The sequence below is a fragment of the Cardiocondyla obscurior genome, linkage group LG01 (assembly GCF_019399895.1).
Source record: "Cardiocondyla obscurior isolate alpha-2009 linkage group LG01, Cobs3.1, whole genome shotgun sequence".
NCBI lineage: Eukaryota > Metazoa > Arthropoda > Insecta > Hymenoptera > Formicidae > Cardiocondyla > Cardiocondyla obscurior.
In genome coordinates this window covers 9,492,175-9,517,019 of record NC_091864.1, presented here as the reverse complement: position 1 = coordinate 9,517,019, position 24,845 = coordinate 9,492,175, and the positions used below count along the sequence as shown (strand labels likewise).

Genomic DNA, 24,845 nt, shown 5'->3' with positions numbered 1-24,845 from the left:
GGCGGTATCCCGCGAGCGAGACCTCGGACGCGATTTGCTTTACAAGCTTCTTCGATTTCACGCAAAGATTAAATGCCATCGTTTGCCGGGAGTAATCACGATGGAGCATTGCGTCTCGCTGAGTTTCACTTCTTGGGAGTTTAACCGTGAACGATGCGAGCTGCTCCCGCGGAATAAAAATGAAATTCTGGATATCTCGATTTCCCGCCGCATTAAATTTGATTTGCGTAACAGATATCTAAATCTAATGTACGGCAATAAGACGGTATTAAAATCCTTTCTCCGTTTCACGAGAAAGAGAAGGAGAGCGGGTCGATTGTGCAACTTACGTGGGATCGAGATCACGATTGTGAAATCGCAGGTAGCCAGTTTAAGCGCGACGTTGTGATATCACCGCAAAACGAAGCAGCCGACCTTTACGAAATTAATTAATTAACGCCTCGCGTTAATAGCCGGTACCCTTTGCCAACGCAGGACGACAGTTTATTTGGGTCCGGTTGGTGTTCAGCGAAGTTAATTGGTTTTTATCGTGACGTAAACTGCCACTTGCTGTTATCATTAAATCGCGAATTTATCATTACCGGTGTATCACATTACTCGGTTACACCGACTCGCAGGTGGCGCGTGGTTTCGTTGTCGTGCCAGAAATTTTCACGTCGCCACAAGGTTTTAGTGAAGCTCCACGGGAGTGTAATTTAATTTAGGATAGTTACACATAGTAATTTTTTTTTTTTTTTTAATAAAAGGTCAAACAGAAATCCACGCGTCGTAATTAATTCTTAACTTGCGAGATAGTAATCACAAAGTAATTTATTTTTATAAAGTTGCGACGTTGCTTGAAGGTACTCCGAACGAACTGAATTTTCCTATCGAAGTTACTATTAGCTCTCTCGAATTAGATATCGATAAGCTGTAACGTCGGATTTAACTGTTTCTCTTAAACGGCGTTGTTTCTAATGTACAGACGGCAAGTTCTTCGTGTTATATCGACGCCGTCTCGTTATAATGTATATACTCGTCGACGGTGGAGAAGCGGTTAGTTAAGTTTACCAGGCATTAATCATGCACTCTCGGCTGAAATATTGTTTCTTCCCTCATGTCGGTATAACCCTCCGAGCTTTCTCCGACCGGTTCACCGAGCTTTCGCTTCCAATCTTTCGCGGGAAACGGAGCGGGGGGCAACGACGTACTTCGCAAAATGACGTAGAAAACGAGACATTGTTCTACATTCGTGTTATCCTACGGATTCCTTCTTCGAGCTCGGATCCGCTCGGTGATCTATGCGGAAGCGAACTTTAAATTATAGCAACGAGCCGAGGGCGTAAAACAAAGTTTTCCTTTCTGCGTTTCCAGTTGCTTTCGAGTATACACTCACCGCCGGCACTTGGCCTGAACACTCGGTCGGATACTTGAGCCCCTAAGGAGCGGATAGTTTAAACTTCGGTTGCACGGTTTACAAGTAGCTCACTGACGCTACCGTTCGTTGTAACCGAGTATATCAAGTTCGTTGCATCCACGCAGGGTAGGGCTCGGGTCCAAAAAGACCCGCGTTCCTAATTTAACGGAAGATCTTTCATAGCGAGTGTTTCCAATTCTTATTTTTAATTTGAAAAAATATACCGGCTTATACGTTTTGCCCACGCAAAGATGAATAATCGAATCGAATACTTACATTGCATATTGCGTTTGAAATCTATTTTATAAAATGTCAAGTTTTTTTTTTTTTTAATGCAAATGCATTTCGGAGAGATTAAAAGTTCGATTTAAACCGCGGAATAGGTATTTTGTAAGCAAAATTATTACAAGAAATGTTTTTACGATCGCGCACTTAGCTTAGAGGCAAAGTTCTCGCGAATGCGTTCCGTTTCGCAGAGAAAAACGCATCTGTTTTTCGCTGGCGTGTTCGTATTATACGGTGTCTTTTACCCTTTTTCCTCGGGTCGATAACCGCGCCGATTTAAATTGAGCTGTCGAACGATCGAGTTAATGGAGAACGGAGATTGGGCCAAAATGGGCATATCGGAACGACGCGGAAGAAGCGTAATTGAACGCGACCAAAGTGGCTTACTTGCAAGACGATCTATAAATACACGCGGCCGCTGCTCTCTCTCTCTCTTTCTCTTTCTCTCTCTCTCTCTCTCTCTTTTTCTCTTTTTCTCTCTCTTGCTCTCGCATGCTTTGCTTTATTAATTTAAGTTTCCTCGTGCCTTCGCGCCTCGCATTTCACGCCGTTTCACCGCGCTGTAACCAACCGTCGCTATCCCAGAGATCCGTGGCCAGTTGAACCGTACGTCCAACGGGTCAAATAATTTGATTCAATGCGAGCGCAGATATTAATCTGATATAAATAACCGGGAGTCATTGTGTCATAAAGAGAAACAGCATTCATCGAGTTAAACAAGCTCTTTGTATCGCAATCGATCTGGTATCGGTCCATTATTTTAACCACCGTGCAACCAAACGAGATTATTTAGCTTCAAACATGTCTTCATGGCATTTATAATTTTTTTTTTTTTTTTCTTTAATAATTTTGTGTCTTTGAAAATTCATTTAGCGTTGAAAAAGACATGTCGACGCGCGATGATACTTTATAAGGCGGCACAATCATGTAATGCCCTTCTCGCATGTTCTTCCAATGAAATATTCGCCCGTCGATGGAGTAGCATTCTGCCGGGACATCAAGTTTCCTCGAACGTATTCGTATCAGCGTATTCAAGCGACGGAGACGAGCAGACATCTCGCGAGATTGTGTAAAGTACGAAAAGCGCGTCAGCGTCGACGGCGATTCCGGTAAAAACCGTCTGAGAAGGTAAAAGAGCGAAGACGTCTCCATTCAGCAAAATCTTTCGCCGAGTTTTTCTCGTTCCTCACATCGTCGCGTGAAATTTCCGACCACTTCTCCGGGATCTCTCTCTGGCCGAGTACTTCACTCTTCGTTCGAAAATTATCTAAATATCGCTGCGCATATTTTTCCCGTTAATTATTACGCTCGAACGCGCGACTGACGGTTCAAGTGCGTCGTTGAAAAACGATAGAGTGACTAGAGGTTTCTGAAATTTTATCCCCCCGCGTCTTCAGGAATTCCGACGTGCACGTACATATGTACGTCTTAGACGTAGAATAGGCGCGCGACGATGGCCGTCTAAGCGATAACCTAGATTCGACGACGCATAAAACGGAATGCGATCGAAAGTTGAAAGAGGAGAAGATACACGACGGTGGCGAAGGAAGAGAGGATATCTCACCTTCCGCGGAACGCATCGATACCTATTACGCGCGCGTAGATATCGAGGTGTCGCGTTTCGTGGCGATAGCACTTTTACGTTGTCGTCTTATCGCGCGTCTTCCTCGCGAGGCTATTTTCCGAATAAACGATAACGTGCAAAGTAGTTCGAGACCCCGAAGGCCCTCGGTTGACAGAGTTGCGAGACAAAAACTGCTGCGCGCCGAATGTGGGAAATGTCAAATTGCGAAAGTCAATGGGCTCGAAAATATGATCGCTGTCGATATCGCGGTATCCTTTCTACCCCCGAGAGCTCGAATAAAGTCTATTCTTCAGGCTCCCACGATTCACGGAAATCTGTCGTGAGACTCTGATCCAAGGAGTGAAAGTGGATGAATTGAGCAGTTTCCTGACTTCGTAGAATCGTCGCAATTTGCATTCATTCCGGCTGCATCTTTGAAGCACGAGAAAACGCGTTGAGTGTACATCGGATCAGATAATTTTCAAATAATTTCTCTTCGAGGAGATATCAGAAATTGTTTTTTTTTTTTTTAATTAATGGCGAGACCGTTCGCTTTTGAAGTCGGGCAAAGAGAGCCTCAGTCCTTGGATCTGATATTCGTGACTTGGTAATGCGTTTCTGACATCATCGAGTCGATACTGATTAAATATTCCGCCGTCTTGACCGCGATAGGTTTGCTGTCGAAACAATTTTAGCCGTAAGGTCGGCAGCGAATTAGCGACTCATCGAGAGCGTAATTACGGAACGGGTGGGTTCCTTTCTCAAGAGACTCCGAAGTTTACCGTGCGCCAGCGAGCGAAACACACGGCGAAATCTTATTATGTTGCCCCGTAACCGGGGACCGGCAGCGTAATCCTCAGGGAGAGAAGATGACCACAGGAACTACGCCATCGACGCTCTGGCAACGTGATTCGTCCGAGTTTCTTGAGAAAATGCAATTTTTCTTGCGAGGCTTACAGCGTGATCTTATGACACCGCTATTACCGTCCCGATAGACGAGACGTTGAAACAAAGACGGCCAGCTCGTTGTTCACGGATATATTAACGAATTAAATATCGAAGGTTTTTATGCGGAAATAAAGCAATTTACGAACGTACGTGCGGAATCGCGACATTAAAAGCTAAGAAATAAATAACATTTGTATATATTCTTGTCTCGAAATACTCGAAATCGTTTCTTGTCGAGAGATCTCGATTCGTCGACGAAGTTTCTTTAAAGAGAATGATTCACGACCTTTGTCGCAAGGCAGAAACTGACTCTGAATTTGTCAAAACCCACTTGGCTTGAAAACGCACGATATAGATTCCCCGCTTATTTTCCCGTCGAAATTTATGACTTTGAATCGTAAATTCAGCTTCTTTTGATGCGAGAATTTCAAAGTGCTTTCAATGCCCTTTGAATATCGAATATCGAGTGAAAACGATGAAAGATGCGAGGTATAAATTTTGATTGAGCAACGCAGCTTCGATATTCACATAATTACAAATTTACTAACCGGCACATTTTAATGTGCTGCTCTATCGGATTTTTAGCTTGCGAAATAACGAGGAAGTTTATTTTGGCGTAACACACTGCCGTAACTTTGCAGCATAAAATATCTTGTTTAAATCTCGGAGTGGAGCTACGCGGGAAAATGTACTCTTTACCGTTTTCCGTTTCTTCTTTTGCGCGACAGCATAACGAGCTATCCGGCTCGAACTGAAGGCTTCTTTGCAAGGGAATCGTTATGGCCGCGAGAATATCTGACAGTAAAAAGACACGCCTGGCAGTGTACTTTCGTGGGAAAAGCGCAGTCTTCTTGCAGCCGTCATTCGTATCGGGATCGGCGCGGTGATTACGCGAAGACAAAGTGAGCTTTGTCTTCGAATCAAAAGCACTCCGTCGACAAGTTTGCTTTAACAAATAAGCGCGTTCCTTTTTTCCTTTCCATTAACATTTCCCCGGAAACATCCGCCGATAGCTGCTGCGATCTAAGAAAGTTTCCGATTGATCATCGCGCCGGGTGTCACGATTCAAGACATCGCCAGTTATTATTCTTAAATGTAACGCTGACGGAATTTTGTAATCTTCAGTTCACGGAAACAATTTTAATCTCGTCCGGTGTTAGAATTAAATTTATAATTTAATTTAATTAAGATTCTTTCAACTTAACGGCAAAGAGATAAATAATAAAAATCGTAAATTAATTTCCTCTCGTCGGCATGCTTTTTACGTGGGACAATTAGTCGTTCGGCGCGAGCCGGGCAAGGTAGATACTTCCGGGCTGCGGCGCAAAAATGAAACTGTTGTTTTAACGATCGGAACTTTGAGCCACGCGGGGAAAATCAACAAGGCGCACGTCAAAGTGTAGATCGCGTATTTTCCGAGCGCTCGACGCCGAAGATAAGCGGGGCGAGATAATGCAACCGTGCGCCGAATGTTTTATTCGTCGAAAGTGCGATGGAAATCTGCGCTTTGTGTAACGCTCGGTGATCGCGGTTACAGAACCAGCGGCTGCTCCACGTGCACGAGCCCCGCAGTCCTCGTAAGGCCGACTTTCTCCTCCGCTGAGCATTACGCAACGACGTACTCGGCATCTTTGGGTCGCGAATGCAGAGAGAACGAGGAGGAAAGGGACTTTGTGGCAATCGGCAACCAAGTCCCATCGCTTCCATAAGCACGCGATACGACGCGATCTTATGTTCATATTTTATCGATCATTATCTACGTCCAAATATCGTCAAATTAATTTTACCTTTGAATTCTGAATTCTCCGCGGTTAATTCATTTTTAGTTAGCTTGCGCGCAGAAAATGTGATATCTTTGGAATAACACCTTTTAGGTTGAGGAAACTTTTTGGGAAACTGGAACGTTTTATTGATAGCGCCGGGAATGCCAAAATACGCGCTTATACGAGAGATGTTTCCACAAAGTTCTGAGAATCGCGTCGCTTAGCAAACATTCAGCATTAGCTCTTAATGCTACGACGTATACTTATAAATAAATGTAACGCAATATTAAATTTCCAAGTACGCCGACGACCTCTTGTTTGCATAATTTTTATTAAGCTCCGAAATAAATGCGAACGTACTTTACAACTTCCGCGCATTTACACACGTGACATGAAAGAGTATAATCAACGTCAGTTTTATTTGTTACTTTTTATATTTATCTGTTCGCGATTAATTATTATTCCACCATCACTCGCAACTGGTGGCCTTTAATTCCGCAGGAAACGCCGCTGGGTGTCATTACTCGCGTATCGTTATCCAAATCAGGAAGCTGCCCTAATTGCCGCGTGGCACGATCTTTTCTTAGCGCGACATCTTTTTCCTCGACGCTTTTTCTTTCGGTTGGCGACACGGTGATTGGCATGCGCTTTCTATGTAACTTCGCGGCTCGCCGACGCGGCATACGCGATCTAATTAATTCAGGGAAATTGCGACGGGCAACCATGCACTTAGTTAAACGCGACTTTCCAACGCGCCGTACGTAAAAGCGAATCCGCCGTACTTCCGTTTCACGGGGCAAGCTCGAGCTTGTAAACACACCACAGACCGAAATAGGGCTCTCATATTAATAGCTCGTCCCAAGTGCATCTGGTTACACTACGTCGAGATACCAGCGGGGATGAGGGTTCAGGCAGAGACGTATCGGACGTAGACGTGCAAGTAAGAAGGCGACGCGAGTGAATATAATATTCGTCCCGAGGTTTCAGATAACTCGGGCCAGTTGGTCAGGGAGGAAAAAAGAAACGTAATTTATTCTTTCCTCTTGGGATCGGAATTTCCTGTAGCAAGTCATTCGCGTCGGCAAACTGTCCTTTTATGGCGATACTTTGGCGATGCGACTTACTTCGGTGTCATGTGTATCGATGAGCGTCAAATTACTTACGGGAATTTTTAAAGAGGCTTGCCGTTTAGGAATGTACAAAATTTCTTTAAAACTTTCAGCTTTAAAGAGAACGTTGGAAAAATTTTATTTGCAAAATTACGGCGAAAAAAAATGAGTGTACAAGTATACACAAAATTAAATCTAAATCTTTACCTCGAATCAGCCATGCGACGACGCGTTTTCGTCACATTCGCCACGTGACGGAGATACGGGCTCCCGCCGGGTGCGCGAATCGCCTCCAGAATCCGTTGGAGATCGACCTGGATCTTCGACAATACGCTTATCGCTATAATGAAAAACACTCGTTAACAGCTGTAGAACAATAACACTGGACCGGCGGTCGTACTCTCGCGTACACTTCCGGTTCGCGAGCGAGCGAAGCGCGCGAGATTTCGCGACACGCGCGAGACACGCGCGGATAGCAGCCGCGGGCTTCACATCCGTGGAACTTTGCTCGCGGGAGTTTGGTCGCCGGGACTTAGGTCGACTCGCGAGGACCACTACGACGACGACGCCGACGACGACGTTGACGGCGCTGACGCCAGTCGACGAAGCAGTCGACGAGGCGACGTTCGCGAGGCGGGGATGCGGAACCCTGTAGTAGGGGTTAGCAATGGCGGTGCGAGAGCAGGGTGCGGAGGTGAGGCGAGGAGAAGCGAACCTGGGCGCAGGTTCGCACGCCCCCGCGATATTTACCGCTCGTGTGAACCTTCAGAGATTTCTTCGGTCCACTCCGCGTGAAGCTGCTAAACGATCGCCGAGCGCACCACGTACGTTAGAACCTTCTCGCTTCGCGCTTATTACATCCTTTCGAAATCGTCACCGTACCTAGTTGCAGTCGGATAAATTACTGAGCAGATTAAAGCAAGGCACGGAATACTCGCAACTTTCGTCTCGTTATCCAGTATATTTTCCTTTTGAGCGGAATCGCTGAAATAAGCTTGGCGCGAGATCGCGAAACCGCTATTGTTTTTTTGTTGTTTTTTTTCCTGTGGTTGTTGCAGCGCTTTCCTATTGTGAAAAACGAGCCGTTTTTCACAATCGCGTTGTATGAAGTTTGGCTTTTGAACGTCAGAAGGTCTTATCGTTTATTTCGGTCCCTTTTGTTTCGGAGGCACGAAATGCGACGCGAGTTGTCGCTCGGTTTTTTCGGTCACTTCTGGTGAAAAGAATTACCAGAGGTGCCACTCGCGGTTAATTTTTTCCCGATTCAATTTCCAAAGATCTGCTCAGTCGAAAGTGTAAGCGCGACGCTGCTTATTCGACGACGTCCTCCATTTCTTTTTCAAGGCGCGCGAAATAGTTATCGATTCCACGGATTTTGAGCAACACCCTGTCGTTCGACTTCCGTCGAAAAAACCGGAGAACTCTAGCTGTTGCGAAACAATCTGTTGAATCGCGAAAGACGAGTGATTTTTTTCCACGAAACGAGAATCCCGGCTCGTATGCGTGGAGCAGCAGTTTCCATTCACTCGAAATGGCGCAATTTGATCACTTTGGGCTCTTCCAACTTGCGCATAAGCTTCTGGCGAGAAACGCCGCCAGCTGCTTCGGCTGCCTTGCAGAGGAAAGGTCCTTTTAAAATTAAATGACGCCTTTAAGGGAGATCGGAGAGAGACCGCTTTAGATTCTCCGTGATTTTCAGATTGCGTGTATTCCGTTACTTGCTATTTCAAGGATATTACATTCCAAGCGCGTCGCTTCGTTTGCCGGGAAAAAAATTGCGATACCGCGTGATGGATACCGTAACGTGCACAACACGTGTCTGATACGTGAGATGCAAATAGGACGAGTTGGACGCGAGGAAAAGCTGTTTTTTTTTTTTTTATGCTAATCTGATCGTTGCGAGGGCTAATTTCTAAGAATCGCCCTTGTGTTTTCCGTAAACGATTATTTGGGAAGTTAAGGCCCGCTTAAAATAACCATAAAAATGATAACGCGATGTTGAATCGGCGAGATTGAGGCCGGCTCGTTTTTCTTAATAATTTCTCGCCCCACAATCTTGATCGGCATTAGTGTCACGTGCCGTCAGTATTTCGCATTTATTATAATGTTTATTTAAAGCGCACGTGGAGTACCCTTAAGTTCCGTCTGTCTTTTGAATTATAAACCGTGTTGTAATCGAATTCGCAGCCTCCGCGGCCGGGCTCGCCGAAGTTCGATACATCAAATGCATACAAACGCTGCATTTGATCTTGTAATTTGATTGCAAATAACGCTTTCTCATATTCGATTATGCGCCCGGCTTATTGACTTTTGCATTACCGCGCTTGACACGTGGATGCATGCGTGTGCTTTAACGCGAGTTTGTTATGAATGCAAAGCGAAAATTAATAACGCTGTTGCTCCCTGTGTGTTTTACCGCGATTATTTTTTTTGAGAACCGTTGGCCATTTTTTTTTCTTTTTTCTTCTAATTTTTATTCAGTCTTTTTTACGTAAACGCATAAATGTGTTTTGTGAAAAGTTCATGGAAGTTTTGTGGAAAAATTGCTACTCCGGAAAGAGAAGGTGGAAAGCGGACTGTAATTATTAGCGAGTTCAAAATTTCCTACGCTTAAAATTTGCGTCTCTTTTCTCTTTTAATTGATAATGGTTTGTAAATGAATTTAGTATTTTCAACATACGACTTTATTAAGTGTATGGCATTCGTATAGAGCACTACGAGCGTATCCAAGCGCTTTGTTCTCGGATACCAGCAACTCCATCGTGCAGTCCGGTTTATCTAGAGCGCCTGCGCCTCTTAGGCCTCCGGGGTGGCGGCGATGGTGGGGACAGCGGTTTTCGGAGGGTGGATAGCGAATATTGACGTGTCGCAGGCGAGCCAGAGGTTAGCAGGTGGCAGGAGCCAGCGAGGCCAAGGGCTCCTAGGGGCAAACGAGGGGTGGAAACAAACTCGAGAGGATGCGACGTCTAGTACCGCGTGTAGGGGTAGGCTTCTCTTTTACGACTTTGTACCCGATTAATCTCATTTTGCGTACATAAAATAAATCTTCAATTTGTAATTTCTTCGAAAAAAAAATAAAAAAAAAAATAAAAAATAGAGGAGAAGCTAACGATAAGAATGGTTGAAAAAAATTGAGGACAGTTTTTTGCTACAACTCTGAAATAAATAACCGAGCTCGCGCCAATAACGTCGACGTTGTAATTATTAACGTGATTAATTATTAATTTTAACCGAATTAAAGCTTGAAATGTTTGTGTCTTTCGTGACACGGAGCTTCACGGTTTTATCGCAATTTTCGCTTTTATGGAAAACCATTATTTATTTAGCGAGTCCAATCATTGCGTAATGAATTTTCAGTTTTTATTTGTAGGCAACTGGTTTATCGTTCGCAATAATCGCGTTTTGTTCGTAAAAACGTACGTACTCGCCGTGTACATCCGTCTATCAGAAGCTGTCTGAAACAGAATATCTGCAGTAGAATCGCTGCACGCACGCAACTAAATACCGAGAATTTGAAATCAAATTTCAGTTATGTTTGAGAAAGAGTTCATGTCGTTAGTTTAATGAAAGCAAGCCTGCAAGTACTTAATTAAATACGAATAACTTAAATTTTCTGTTTGACGTAATGAAATTGTACTTCTCCCGTTTTCGGCTGCCGGTGTACTCGAAAGTATCACATTACTGGAAGCACGAATCGTTTGGGAACGTTTTATTTGCCACCGTATTAAATTCCCGATTGCCATAGGTTGTTTTATATAGCGCGTATTTATCTGGATCGTTGTATGTAATTACGTTATTATATTATCGACCCTTTTAACGATACCTTGAAAGAAATATGCAGCCAAATCTTTATAATTATCTAGTTAGTTTTCAAACGTAAACAGTGCGAGGGATGCTACTGACGACATTTAATTATTATATTTAATTACATCTCATTTTGATATTTAATTATCTGGTTCAAAATGTTTTAACTCGGAAACTTTTATCTGATTCTTTTGCAAAAAAGCGTCTTTCCCTCGCCAAACGACATGTGTATTTCGATTTGCCGCAACGTATTGCATTTTTACAATTCCTTTTTCTTTTTGTGCCGTCGGCACCTCGCACGGATCTTTTTCCCGAATGGAAGAATACTTTCGCAAAAGGAAAATGTGTTTTCTTAGGACCTGCCGTAATCATGGCGAGCCTAGCACCACGTGTAAAAGCGAGCCTCTCGCAGCGAACGCAATCTAGAACGCTCATGTTTCCCCGAAAATCCTTGTAACGAGCTGTCACTCCCAGATCCAATGTGGTCCACCATAGAAGGAAACGTGCAACACGCGCACAATTCCACGGAGTTGAACAACCGTGACAAATACGACCTTCCCTCCGTTCGAGCCCTTGAAGCGCCCTAATCGTTCCCGCGTCTGTCGACGGCCATTTCCTCGATTGCCATATTTCCATCCCTCGTTCTCCCTCGCTCTGATCGATTATTTTTCGAGTAACTGATGCATCGCGTCGCAAATTACCAGCTGTTAGTTAAGAAATATTGGTCTGATGCACCGATGCATTATTTAATTTTATAAATTAGTTATGTCGAGACTTAAAATAATTTATTTTATAATCAATCTGTATCGACATTGTAAAAAAAAAAAATAATAATCTTAAAGCCTCGACCTGGGCCCGAGACGCTTTGTGGTGGTATTAGCAAAGTTCTCGTATCCCGACCTACAACATTCTGTAATCCCTTACGCCACGACCTGCAATTAGCGTCAATCTTACGGGAGCAATTTGACCTGTCTCTTAATCCGTAATGATTCAATCACGGAGACGAAGTAAAAAATTGTTTGGCAAGCTTGTGCGAGCAAATTTATATCAGGTAATAAAAAAAAGCTCACAAAGAGGAGACCTTGCAGCTTATCGTTCTTTGAAAAATCAAATTAAAAAAAAAAAGGGAGAGAGAAAAAAAATCAAATTTAAGAAAGCACGCCCAGCTCTCGGTACTTTAATTTGTCAGATACTCTTTTAATCCTGCCGGTCGAGATGAGTTTCGCTTCGTCAAGAGACGTTTTGCGTCTTTTCCACGTAAGCTTTGCGTCGTATCGTTGCCACTCTCGTACTTGCACCTCGTCTACCTCGCGGAAAAAAAGAGAAGACGAATGTCTAATGGATTTAGCTCCCCACGGAGACCGATGGAGCTGGTTTTGAAAGGAAAGCAGATTCTCTTCGGCGTGCTCGCGAGATTCGACGCGTGAAAGGGAAGTAAGTAAAATCATGGGGAATGCTTTACGTCTGAAAGCTATTCGTGCAACGATGATAGAGCGTCTTGAAAATTTGATAAGAGCCACACGCGAATCCTAGCGGTGGTTTAGAAATTTGACACGCGATGAGGACGATTTCTTTAAACTGGGTTATTTTATAATTACGCAAAAACCAAAAATCTATTGACGTAAAAAAAAAAAAAAAAGAAAAAAAACCCAATTTTCTTGAGCACACATATAACTACAGAGACGATCGATTTATGCCGTCGTACACTTTTACGACTGTACAAAAGTTACAGAGAGGATTTGGCGAAAAGAAGTGCTTGGAAAATGTAGAATGGGTTAGGATACATATACCATTCTGGATATTGCTACCGAGAATTGCTGTGCGCAAATATTAACCTTTTAGATCGATGTACATGCGTATGCATAGGCGAATAGCATGGTCGAAAAGTTCCAAAAGATCCCTCGTGCTTTTCTAAGAAGCATATAAAGTTTCCCGATTAAATCACTCTTGCTCCCAGTGTTTTTTCAACCGTTCATTAATTTGTTACTTCTGTCGGAAAATTAAGTAATAAATTCTTTTCTTTGGTAGCTTGCAAAATAAAGTTTTGTTTCGGCGATTATTTCCAAAATCATGTCGCGTCTACGACTCTGCGGTGGAGATGATAGAACGCTTGCTTTAAGAGAGTCGTCTGGAACGATCTTAATCCGAGCGTTAAGAATGTCGTCAGATTCGGCGAGGAAAAGCGAAGCGCCGAGTTTCCCGTTCACGCGAGCACAGCGGCGCGATTCGATGATTTATCACAGGACAGAAGTGCAATTTTCCGCAATGAGTCTACCGGAGTTAAGTGACCCCGCGCTATCGAGTACCAGTAATAATCGCATATCTCGCAGCGAGGTAAATAGAAATCGTTAAGTCTTCGCTATAAATTATGCGCATAATTAATTTTATTAAAACACTTCTGCGTAAGAATTGATTCTACAATGAAATTCCGATGTCGCAAGTGAATTATTACTGTACTTTTACAACATTCCACAAAGCGAAAAGATTAAACGTTGCAAATACTAAACAGCTGCGTGTAACTACAGATTATTACAAAGTGCAATTGTTCAGCACGGCGCATCAGCGAAATGCTGCAATTTCTGTTAAAAATTAAATTAAATATGTGTTCCACGCACATCGACGTTGAGTAATAAATTGCAAATATTTTTTCAATTTTGATTGGGCATCGAACAGGAAATTGAACAAACTCCCGCGGACGTTAAGGGAAACAGCGGAGCTAATATATTTGTTGGATTTAAAAAATATTTATATGTTGACATTAAAATACACAATCTTTTTTGCAAATATTTCGCTGATATGCGAGATACTCTCTCGCTGAGAGAAATCATAAATTACTTTATGTGCCGGAGAATAAATTCACGGCTCGTTGACGATTGAAATACCAAGGAGGTGCTAGCGGCGTCAGGTTTAAAGTGTTAAGTTGCTCGCGGAGAGAAAATGTTAGAGCAGCGCATACTCTCCCCCGAGAATCATTCCAGCCCTCCGGGGGCTAACCGGAGAGCGATTTAGCCGCAGCTTGAAATAGCGGCGGTTACACGCGCAGTGCCGCTTGCGCCCAACGTACTGCAGTAATTGTATATGTACCGCGTAATTGCACGTTATTGTGTTGCGAGACCGAAACCGAGGAGGCTCGAGAAAACGGGGAAGAAGAGAGAGACGTTGACAAAAAGAGGGAGAGAAAGAGCGAGGAGAAGAGAGAGAGAAAGCTTTTATGAGAGAAATTACAAGCTTTGTTCTTCCGGCGACATAAATGAGCCCTTTCCTCTCCTCTCCGGAGCGTCTCCTGAATGTAACGTCGGTCATACTCGCGCCTCTTTCTCTAATTCGCTTTTGCTCCACGCGATCTATAAATTTTTTGATAAAAGCTTTGGTTGAGATATTACAAAGCGCGCGCCTTCCGCGAGAATAATCAAAATAATATTATTTGAAATAATATTTTAGATAATATGTGAAATAATATTTGACCAAATATTCGACGCGTAAGTTCTTTTCCAACGTGTAGAGAATGTAATTACATAAAGAAAATATCGCGCCTTACGTGGCCTTGCTCGGTGTGATAAATCTCATTATAATAGTGTATCTCAGTCGGAGGTCGACACACTCGAATCACGCAGTAAACAGCGCGTGAATACATCGAGACTAGAGAAGGCGTTGGGGTGGGGATAGAGGAAGGAGAACAGTAGCTGCGTAAAGCCGTAACCTCCCCTTCTCACTCTCTCCTTTCGGCGATCGAGCGCGCAACACGCGGTGAAGACGCTCGGTCCTTTTCGTTAATTATACGCAGATTTGAAGGTACTGGTATGCATCCTGATGCGATTTGACTGCCCCGACGGATGCTCCGGACGTAGAGAGAACTTGATAAGAGTCTATAAAGTAAGCATTATCCCCATTTACGCGTTAATTATATTCGCGTCTCCGAGATGATTACCGTGGCTCGTGAACGATTAATCCCGGCCCTCTTCGACCAAAATCCGAGCAAGCCGGGCTGTGCGTAGCGTGGTGCGTAACGTGGTGCGTAGTGTGCGAGAGAGACGGAGATCGCGGTAGGTAAGACAGAGGTCGCGCGGGATAGAAAGAGATAGCTGCGTAAATATCTCGAGCGGCAGCCATCGCGGTCGGAGATATTTATCATTGACCAAGCGCGTAGTTCACGTTGGTCAAAGCGAGCAGTTAACAGACAGTCGCATAACCTATTAAGTTCGTACGCGTCGAAAAGTAATGTACACTTACAGATTGTAAGTTGCTGATTGTAAGTTAGCTGACGCGACTAACTAAAGCCCGTTTTCTGTTTCAGAAAAGAATCGAGAAGAGAAGTGAACGTCCTATTGTTTAACATCCGACACCTTGGGAGAAGGAGAAGGCCCAGAAAGAGCGACATACGTTGGCGGAGCAACTCGACGGTAAGCGTCATTTTTTTTTCTAAATTATTTATATAAGATTTTCCGTAATTAATTTTTTCTTCAACGTAAATTTTGACGCGAGTAAATGCTTCACGTTTTATTTGATCGTTTTTTGGTCGGTACGTTTATTTCGGCGAATATTTGAGGTCGCGCGACTGAGCCGGGAGAAGCGGATAAAAATTTATTGCCGAAAAGCCGGCGCCTTTTTTCTCTTCCTTTCCGCGCTCTCCTTCAATGTTTTCTCGCGCAGCTCGCTATTTTCGCACAAACTCGTCAAATATTTCGCGAGGGTGTCTTTTCATTCGCCGCAAGAAAATTCTCGCCCCTGCCTCTACAAGCTATTCGATTCAATTCGGCTCGAATCGATTCGATTCGAAGGGTAGTCTGATTAAATTCCTTTCGGGATAAGAGCGGATAGAAGAGAACGAGGGAGGAACGCGGATGACAAACCCTCGAAATTACCGAAGCGAGACAAGGAGCTGGCTATAGTTTTCTGGCCTTTCTTCCTGTCTCAGAGCGACAATGAACGTCGTGGAACAACGATAGTTCAGTATTTTCATACAGTTGACCGAAGTGTTTCCGAACGATCTCTGACTTTCTTTATAAATTTGCTTATATACGCGGTTAAAAAGAAATAAATATAATTTTTTTTTTTTTAATATATTTTACAAAAAGTTATTGCAGTCATATTGAAAGAATAACAAGTGCAAATATTAAGCGCATTACGGATGAATAATTACTATTTCCGAACGACCGAGTATGACCTCGGATAATTTTTGCGCTGCTCCTGTAATTAATTCGCGAATTAATTGTAAAGCTTACGAATGTTATAATACGTAGATCTGAAATGATGATCGATCGGGAACATTTTACGCCATATAGAAGCGATTATTGGACATTGAATGTCGCCACAGCTTGCCGCGCTCGCAACGAGCTCCGATTTCGAGCAGCAAGCTGACCCCGTAGCTCGCATGCAGGATACGCTGTATGTGTTCCGGGCGAAACAATGGCTCGCCGTTACGCCGTTAATTGAGGCGATTTCCCGACATTGTATCAGCAGTGTTACGCGCATGCCGAGACGATCGCAGGGAGGCTGCGGCGAGAGCAGACCTCGATCGACAATGTCGCAACTCTCTCTCTCTCTCTCTCTCTTTCTCTCTCTCTCTCTCGCAAATCTCGCTGGAGGAGACGATATTACACGCAGGAAAACAAAGAGCTATTGCCACGGGCTGCTTCGCGCGGTTAAGAAATCCCGCGATTTTGCGGCAAATCGATTTTTTATAACGAATGCCAACGTATTTGCAAGAAACTCGGCCACGAGGTGGATAAGCTCTTTTTTTTTTTTCTTCTCTTTTGGCGAACTCTTCACCTGATAATCAATTAACAAGTAACAATTGCGACATAAACTGTCTGTAAAAATATGTAATAAATAAAATGCACCTACACCCGCATGTTCTCGACGTTTAAACTTGACGCAAATCCGCGTGCGCGATTTAAGGCCGCGGCCGGAGCTTCGAGGCTCGCCACCTCAACATTGTAACGTTTCTTTCATTGGTTCGCACGTGCATACCGCACTGCGACATCCTGACGTAGACTTACTCGTAGTGGCGCGACACGATGCAAAAGAGCACGGCGAAAATCCCTGCACTAATGAATATTTCAGAGGCCTCGCTGAGACGGACAGAGACGAATGTTCGCGAGGGTTAGCGAATTTCTTTTTTTTTTTACGATAAAACTTGATTGAAATAGGCGCAAAAAGTATAATAGTTTATTCGGAATCTTGAGCATAAAGGAGTCTAATTTTCGCGATAAAAAGTAATAAAAATAGATATTCACGTGGTGATTTTGTCACCGTTCGTAGAAAGCTTCGAGCGACTCGAGTTGCTCTGTGTGCATTGTGCTATTATTCCTTGATACGCTATTCTCTATAAACAATTAGCGACTATCAGTTTCCGTAACTAATTAACTCTTACGTAAGCGTATCGAGGGAACGTTTATCACAGTGGCTATTTCATACGATTTGTTTGTTTGACACAGAAACCGAAACGGTAGATAATGAAAATTGTCATAATAATAAACTCCATGATATTAACTGCAATGACGTGATAGTTAATTCTTTAGCCGGTTTAAAGACTGAATCGTTCTTTAAATCGTCGATTGATTCGAAGATAATTTGCTTTCTACTTTGGTCGTTAAATTGTTAATAAATTTTACAAAAAAACGTCAAGAAATTCAAAGAAAATTATTATTTTTGACGCTTTTCTTTATAATTCAAGATTCTTTATTACAATTTATTAATTAAAGGTACGGTGGAAATAGAAATAGTTTCATAACGCATGGAAAAACTTATTTACTGCGACAGGTGCGCATTTTGTTACACGTGTTAACCACATGAATTAATGACAGCTAACCCGACACGAACGTCCAGAATTGTTCGCTTGTCAGTGCAGTGAACGATTTGATTTCAATGTGTCAAGCAAATTTGGAGACAAACGCGAATATTACGCCAGAGAGTTGTAAACCATCCAATTGGTATAACTAGACCACCATTACGCGTATTGTTTTACATCTACTATAACTATAAGTCGATACATTTTGAGTTTGGGTTTGTATTTATTTTACTTGATTTTTTTTATAGAAAATTAAATTTTAACTTACAAATTAATTTGTAATTAGAACTTTCACATATTTATTAATTAGAAAAAAAAACGTTGTTAATGTTTTTTATCTGACAATGAAATTGTTGAGAAAATTGTATTTATTACAGACTTTTCAATTTTTGGTACATGTGATCAACGTTGATCTAGGGCATTTTTGCTATCTCGTTAATCAAAATTCAGAATTTATTCTATCGGTCTGGTGTGTGAAAGTCAATGTAAATTTATAAGTCCTATTATTCTGTATATAACGGTCTGTAATACGCATTGATTCATAATTTTGTAATATAAGCACGTTCGGTGTTGGATATTTACTCTGTGCAATCAGCATAAACGTAAATTATACTGAAGACACACAAAATACAGTTTAATCAATACGTAACGCAAAACTCTACGACCGAAATGAGTTTTTCAAGAGGAAAAGAATCAATGCTCGAGAGGTTTTTGCAAGTGGCCTATGCAATTTTAAATCGCTCTTGGCACTTTTTTTCGAAATATTTTCATACCGAGCAATTAGTAGAAACAACAAGGAAATAAATATTTCGTAAATCTCATCTCGAAAAAGATCTGAAATAATTCAAATGCCGATTAATCTTTATCAAGAAAGACTAGGCATTAGAAAACGCGTTTTACTTTCGCCTCTTCCGCCTTAAAGAAAACTATTTTACAGTCAATAATTTTCAATAATAAACTATACAAACGTACGTGCATATACATATCTTACATGATTATATTTATTTCCTTTGATTAATTAAATATCTACAAATAATTGATTTAATAAATGTCGCGACACGTTATAACACACTCGATACATTAATCTTTACGTCCGATTAATATTTAGTATAATATTCGGCGTGCAAATTCTTTTTTTTTTATAAATTAAATATAACGATTGAGATGGAGGAAATCGTCGAGTACTTGCCGGCGCGGGGAACGCGGTGGGAGCATACGTAGTAGCGCGCCACGTGCCTAGTTACGAGCCATCTCACTTCCTTTCTCCCACCGGCCGCCGACCACGCAGCACCTGAGCAAGAGATAGATCATGCGTACCGGAATTCTACGCATATTCATCATCGGACAATCCAACCCTGGTATAAATCCCTTCTCTTATCCACTTAGGGAGCAGCCAAAATCACCTTTCCTTCTTTTAAAGTAAGAGTTCTTCCCCATTTATTTATAAGTTATGACCAGCTTTCTCGGCCGATCATGTAATCTACAAGTGATCGATTGAAACCTACTTTGATCAAGCTTCAAGCGAGCCGACCGACCATCAACTTATAATACTACCGATGGCATTTGTACTGACCACGGATCTTCTGTAACACGGGCGACAGAAACGTCGTTGATAGTACTGAAAGTAAATCGTCGATCTGTTCGGTCAGAACTTGCTCGGAATGGGATTTCATCGACGAGTACCGCAACGTGTTCATAGGTAAAAATTCGTCATGTATTGAGTGTGAGCGTGAGGGCAGTATTTTTGTGTAATTGTACATGCTGCGTAGCGGGCGAGTAAAAGTGAGGAGCGCGAGCGGCCTACGTGACTCGAGCCATGGTGGAAAGTCTACGTGCTTTGCTCGCGCGGCGTTCACGTTGTCGCTGTGTGTATATAGCTGACCATGTAGCTGTTATCGCGCGTCTGACCTACAACACCGCGAGACCTACGTCAATTTCGGTGACCTTACGCGACTCGCGCGCGATGTTTGTCATCGCCTTGCGCATAATGATTACGTAGCTAGCGTCGCGAGCAGGTTTCTATGTGGCGTATAATAATTGTCCTTTTATATATTTATTAATACTTGATTTGTTATTAACATATCAAAATTTTTATTCTGTTGTAGATCCAGAGAAGAACCTGGAGTGTTCTGTGCGCTGAATGAGGATCCAGCCAGACACATGACATTCTGAGAGGAGGAGCAGGCTTTGGAGAAGCATCTTGCATCAGCGGAGCAACCCAAAGGTAAATTTTTTCGTTTTAATTATAAATAATTTTATTTTTAATTATTTTATTAAAAAAAGTAATTAAAGACGCGTATTAATTTTTTTTTAACACCGAAAATTATTTTATAATGTTTATAATTTAATTTTTTTGTTTTTATGTTACAGAATTGCAAAACTCCGCTCCAACGGTCGGTGAGTCGCATGTTTTTTTTCATAGCGTAGCTAGAAATTTCGGGTGGGAAAAATCTTATACTACTACACGCGGAAAAATAATATTACCATCGCGACATAAAATAAAATAATTTAATACTGCCCTGCACCCCGTGAATAATATTTAAATTATAAAATTATATTAATTATAAAAAAAAGAACGTATTACTTGCGCAACAGTCACTTATCATGTATAATTTGACATTTAATTCACAGCCCAGTACTCCAAGGATATTTATCTAAACAGAATACTTGTTCTGCTTAGATAAAATCCGAAGGAAAAGTGCTCGTTTCCGAAATTACTAATTAAACGAGCTGCAGCCAGCTCGTCGGGCGTTTCGGGAGTGTCGTATAAGTCAACGCGCAAAGAAGTTTTAATATTCGAATTTTTCAGACGCGAATAACGTACTATATCGCGCGAAAGTGTGCAGTAATTAACACTCGCGATTTTAAATTCACCAGGTCGCGGATTTCGTGAATGTCCAGTGCGCGGAAGGATGACTCGACACGTCCCATCTGAGTGGAGGAGGAGGTCCGGGACGGGCATCATGCATCAACGGAGCAACTTTTAGGTGAGAATTAATTTCTTTTAAATAAAATTTGTCATTTTATTAACTATATTTTTATTTTAATTTTTAATTTTTTTTTTTAATATTAAAGAATCAATTACATACGCGTGATTCTTTTTGTTCAAACATTAACTATCTTCAGCATCTCTATAATAATATTTTTGTACTTTATGTTACAGCCACCGCCAGTATCTTCAACTCCGTTGACGCTAATGCAGATTGGTGAGTTGCATGATTTTTTTACAATACTTTTCCGGTAGTTTATATTTCTTGCGCCTCCTGAGGAAACGTAATTCCGTCTACAAGGCAAATAAAGACGAGAGCCTCCTATCCATCCGGAAGTTGTTCTTCCGCATTTGAGCTCCCTACGAGCAGAAAAGCGAAAGTCTGTCGGGAACGAGCTCGCTATATCCTCTTTTCTCACGGGAGCCCTTTCTCTGGTCGCACAAAGAGAAAGGGCAACGCAGGAAAAATAACCTTCGCCGCACATCGACCTTCGACCTGACACTCATACTCGTTTATCCGACGAGGCTAAAGTACCGTCGTTTTTTCATTGTCCAACAGATTTGCGAAATTTATACGATCAAAAAAAGAGAAAGCATATCCCTTCTAGTTAATTAAATTTATTGCGGTAAACATGCAATAAATATATAATAAACATGTAATAAATTTATAATAAACGCGTAATAAATGTAGCGCTGCCTACTCGACGTGGCATTTGAAAAATCCGTGGTTACGAGTCAATCTTTCTGCCGCTTAACATCGTTTCCTGTGCATTATCGGGCGCGGTCAGCGGGCGCAATTACGTCGATTCGGCAGCCCGTCTAATTGCGCACGTGTGAATAATTTATCGTGAGCCAGCCATCAATTCGTCCATCGAATTCGGTAATTATTTCGACCGCATTACAATTCGGCGTAATCTCGGGGTGGTCCTTTTATTAATCGACTCGTCGGTTTTACATGCGGGGGCGGGGGAGAGATTGGCTATCATCTCCCAGATGGTCATCGATTTCCTCGTAACTCGTCAAGCTACATTATCAAATTTGCCGTTCGAAACGTAGGGTGTCATTAATAACGGTTATGAAATTAATGGTTATTAAATTTAACTTTGAAGAATTTTCCGTTTTTATCTTTTTTTTTTTACTCAAAGGTCATTTTTGATGGCCTTAATTGATTATACATACAATCTATATTGTACGTCATGCTTATGATATTTTAATCAACTGCAACGAAGTCCGTGAAATATTAATTTTTTTTTATTCCTTTATTGTAGTACACAATTGCAATAATTCCTCTACAGAGAAATGTTAATAGAATAAATACCATTAATACTTTTTTGTTTTTAATTTACACATATTAAATTCTTGGAGATTTTTTTCAATAATTTGTTGCATTTTTTAACTTTAAATTATTTGTTCAGAAAATACTAAAACGACGATTCGTCAATTTTTAACGGTAGTTTTAAAAAGCTGAAACGCTAAACGGTGTACTTTAATATTTTATTAGTAATTTATTTCGCAGCATGTAAATATAATATTAATAACTCGATTAATTTATTTTTTGTTTTTTTTTTCTACGTACAAAATTTACGTAAGAAAGTATTGCGCGGAAAATATTAATATATGTTTCGTGTGTGTACACTGCCGTCATTTAGACGGCACTCGAATCGCTTCCGAACCTTGCAGATGCAAAGTACATAAGATGAACGAGTGCTCTTGAATTATACGAAAATTTTCGTGAACTCCAGCTCCATTAATATGCATATTATAAACTATATACGTTGCACTTCGAATCTACCGTCCTCGCTTAACGGCCCTACATGACGCAAATACCGATCATTCATTATTAATAAAGTAATTTTTTATCCCTCCAAAACGGGTCATACTTTTGCAATAAAATATTAAAGTCAGAGAAACGTACGAATGCCAAACTAAATAAAGTACTATTTTGTTTTGCAACAAACTAACAAAAAAAAAGAAAAAATAACAATTAAATTAAATTAAATGCACTATTTATTATTCGAGATTTACCGAAACGACCGTGATTAGGAAATTAAATTGGGAAAAACAAACGCGAGTAAACTTCACTTCAAAGCCAATCATTGAATCAGACGTTTCCTTGCGACCCGTCACAATCTCCGCTTTGATTTCGAAAACAAAGGAAGTTTTCAGTATACCTATACTCGCGACCGGCAGAGGAGCGTTTTGATCTCCGGTTCTCCATCGGCTTAGCCCCGAAGTTTCTCGATGAAGATCAATGTACTCTCGTCGAGAGCGTGTGTCCTACGGTAAAGGATCGCGGTAAGAGGACGGAAGACTTAATAATGTCCGCGGGGACACTGTTGCGTCATTACCTTTAAGAGCGTATTCTCTCCGAAGTGGCGCGAGCCCGCGCACAATAGCACAATACCGCAGAGCGGAAGAAAGACGACGCTTGCGAATATGACGAGTTCTCTCCACCGGTAATCACCCCGCAGGGATAAAAGTGCCCGCTTTTTATCGCCGGAAACTCTCCTCGCCAATTTCATGTGCGTCGCGAGACCGCATAAAATGTTTTTCCCGCGTCGCGTATCTCTAACGAAATTTTCTCCGGTCAATTCAGGGACGACGTTTTTTTTTAGCGAGAACGTCGATGTGGCTCGTCCTACGTGCGGTGGGCTTGGAAAATGAGGTATTTCTACCTCCGAAATTGTCGGGAATAATTGCGGCGTTTGTACGAGCTATGTTAGCTGAGGTTTAGTCCTTTGTCGAATGACGAATCCCGTCGCGCGAGCCAACGTCACGTATTTCTCACCGCGGCACTCATTCTTAAAACTTCTTATCTCTCCCACCCACGAGGGGCTTTAAGCCATTTTCTCGCTGGCGTAAGCATCACGGCATGTTCCTCGTAATAGCTCCCGCGTAAAAAGGGATTCTATTTTTGTTACATTGTTTATCGTTTATACCGTTGGAAGGAAGGAGCGATCGGTTTCTCAGCCAGAAATGAGAGATTTTTAAGAACGTCTTACGTAAAATCACACACGTTTCTTTATATTTAATATTCTTTTATTAAATCAGCACGATTATCTGGTGGACGGTAGATTCGATATAATTAATATAGTATATTATATATAAAATTTAAAAATAAAAGTAAATTAACTGCAGGAATAAAAAAAAAAATAAAATTGTAATATGCATAAATAGTCGGCGCTTCGTCTAACGAGGTCTTTCATTCTTCGTTTAATTAAGTTATTTATATGTAACAAACTAGTTCAGTTAATAATAGATCATTCAATCTGCGCGCGATGAACTGCTCGCAGACAGATACTCTCGTATGTAGAAAGGTTAAAGAGCAGCATTGCCGGCTTGTTTGCACAGGTCTTACCTATTGACATAATTGATACACACGTGTAGACTTGACTGTTACGTATCAGGCGTGCATTACTTTCGCCGTTTCCTTCTCTCCTCCGCGTTCTCCTTCTGCCACTCGACATGTGCACAGACACATGCATGAGAAGTGGCCGCGACAGCTGCGGCCTCAGTGCACCACATGCATTGGACGGTGCAATTTGTTGTTGAAACGACGAGAGCCGCTTTGTCGTCCTTTCGTGAGTCCCGATGGGAATGATAATATTTAACGCACAGCAGCTTGCGAAAACTGCGTCGAAAAAGTAATAACGAGCTTCAATAAAATAATTAAAGCGAAAAAGTCGGCGCGGTCGAACGATTTTAAACAATTGAGAGAGAAAAGAAAAGCGAATGAATAAAACATTGATTAATAATTCGTCATGAAGGAGGTAATTTTTTTATTCTTATTTAAAATTTAACTTCGCAAAAAAAAAATTTATAACCTGTCCTCCGGTTTGTTGACCGTCAGATTGCGAGAGAAGCGAAAAAACGTTCGTAAAAATCGCTTTTATTTGCCGTACAAACCTGCCCGCGTTACCGTGCCAATATGGAAACCAAAGAACAATTTTTGTTATACGGCAACATTCCAGTTTGTCGAATTTATGAAGGGTTTTCGCGCTTTAAACATTTTTATTTCAACTGCAACAGTTTGCAGCGATCTTCGCAGGCTTGTGTCAACTCTGTCGTATTTCTCTTAATTTATTAGTTTCGCGTCGACGTGTATACGCGATTCCGCATACGTAATTCACATTCAAACAGAATGCACCAGGGAATGCCTAGCGGGGCGATCAATGAAACTGGGGCGGCTTGCATTAG

General features: G+C 41.8%; 1 protein-coding gene across 1 annotated transcript in view; it reads right to left on the bottom strand.

The window, feature by feature from the left end:
- Positions 1–7,478, bottom strand: part of Brat (brain tumor) — a 90,528-nt gene extending 83,050 nt beyond the window's left edge. The window contains exon 1 of the mRNA XM_070661504.1: positions 7,273–7,478. The gene's annotated coding sequence lies outside the window, so the exon portion shown is untranslated. The remainder of the gene's footprint in view (positions 1–7,272) is intronic.
- Between the last annotated feature and the right edge of the window lie 17,367 nt (positions 7,479–24,845).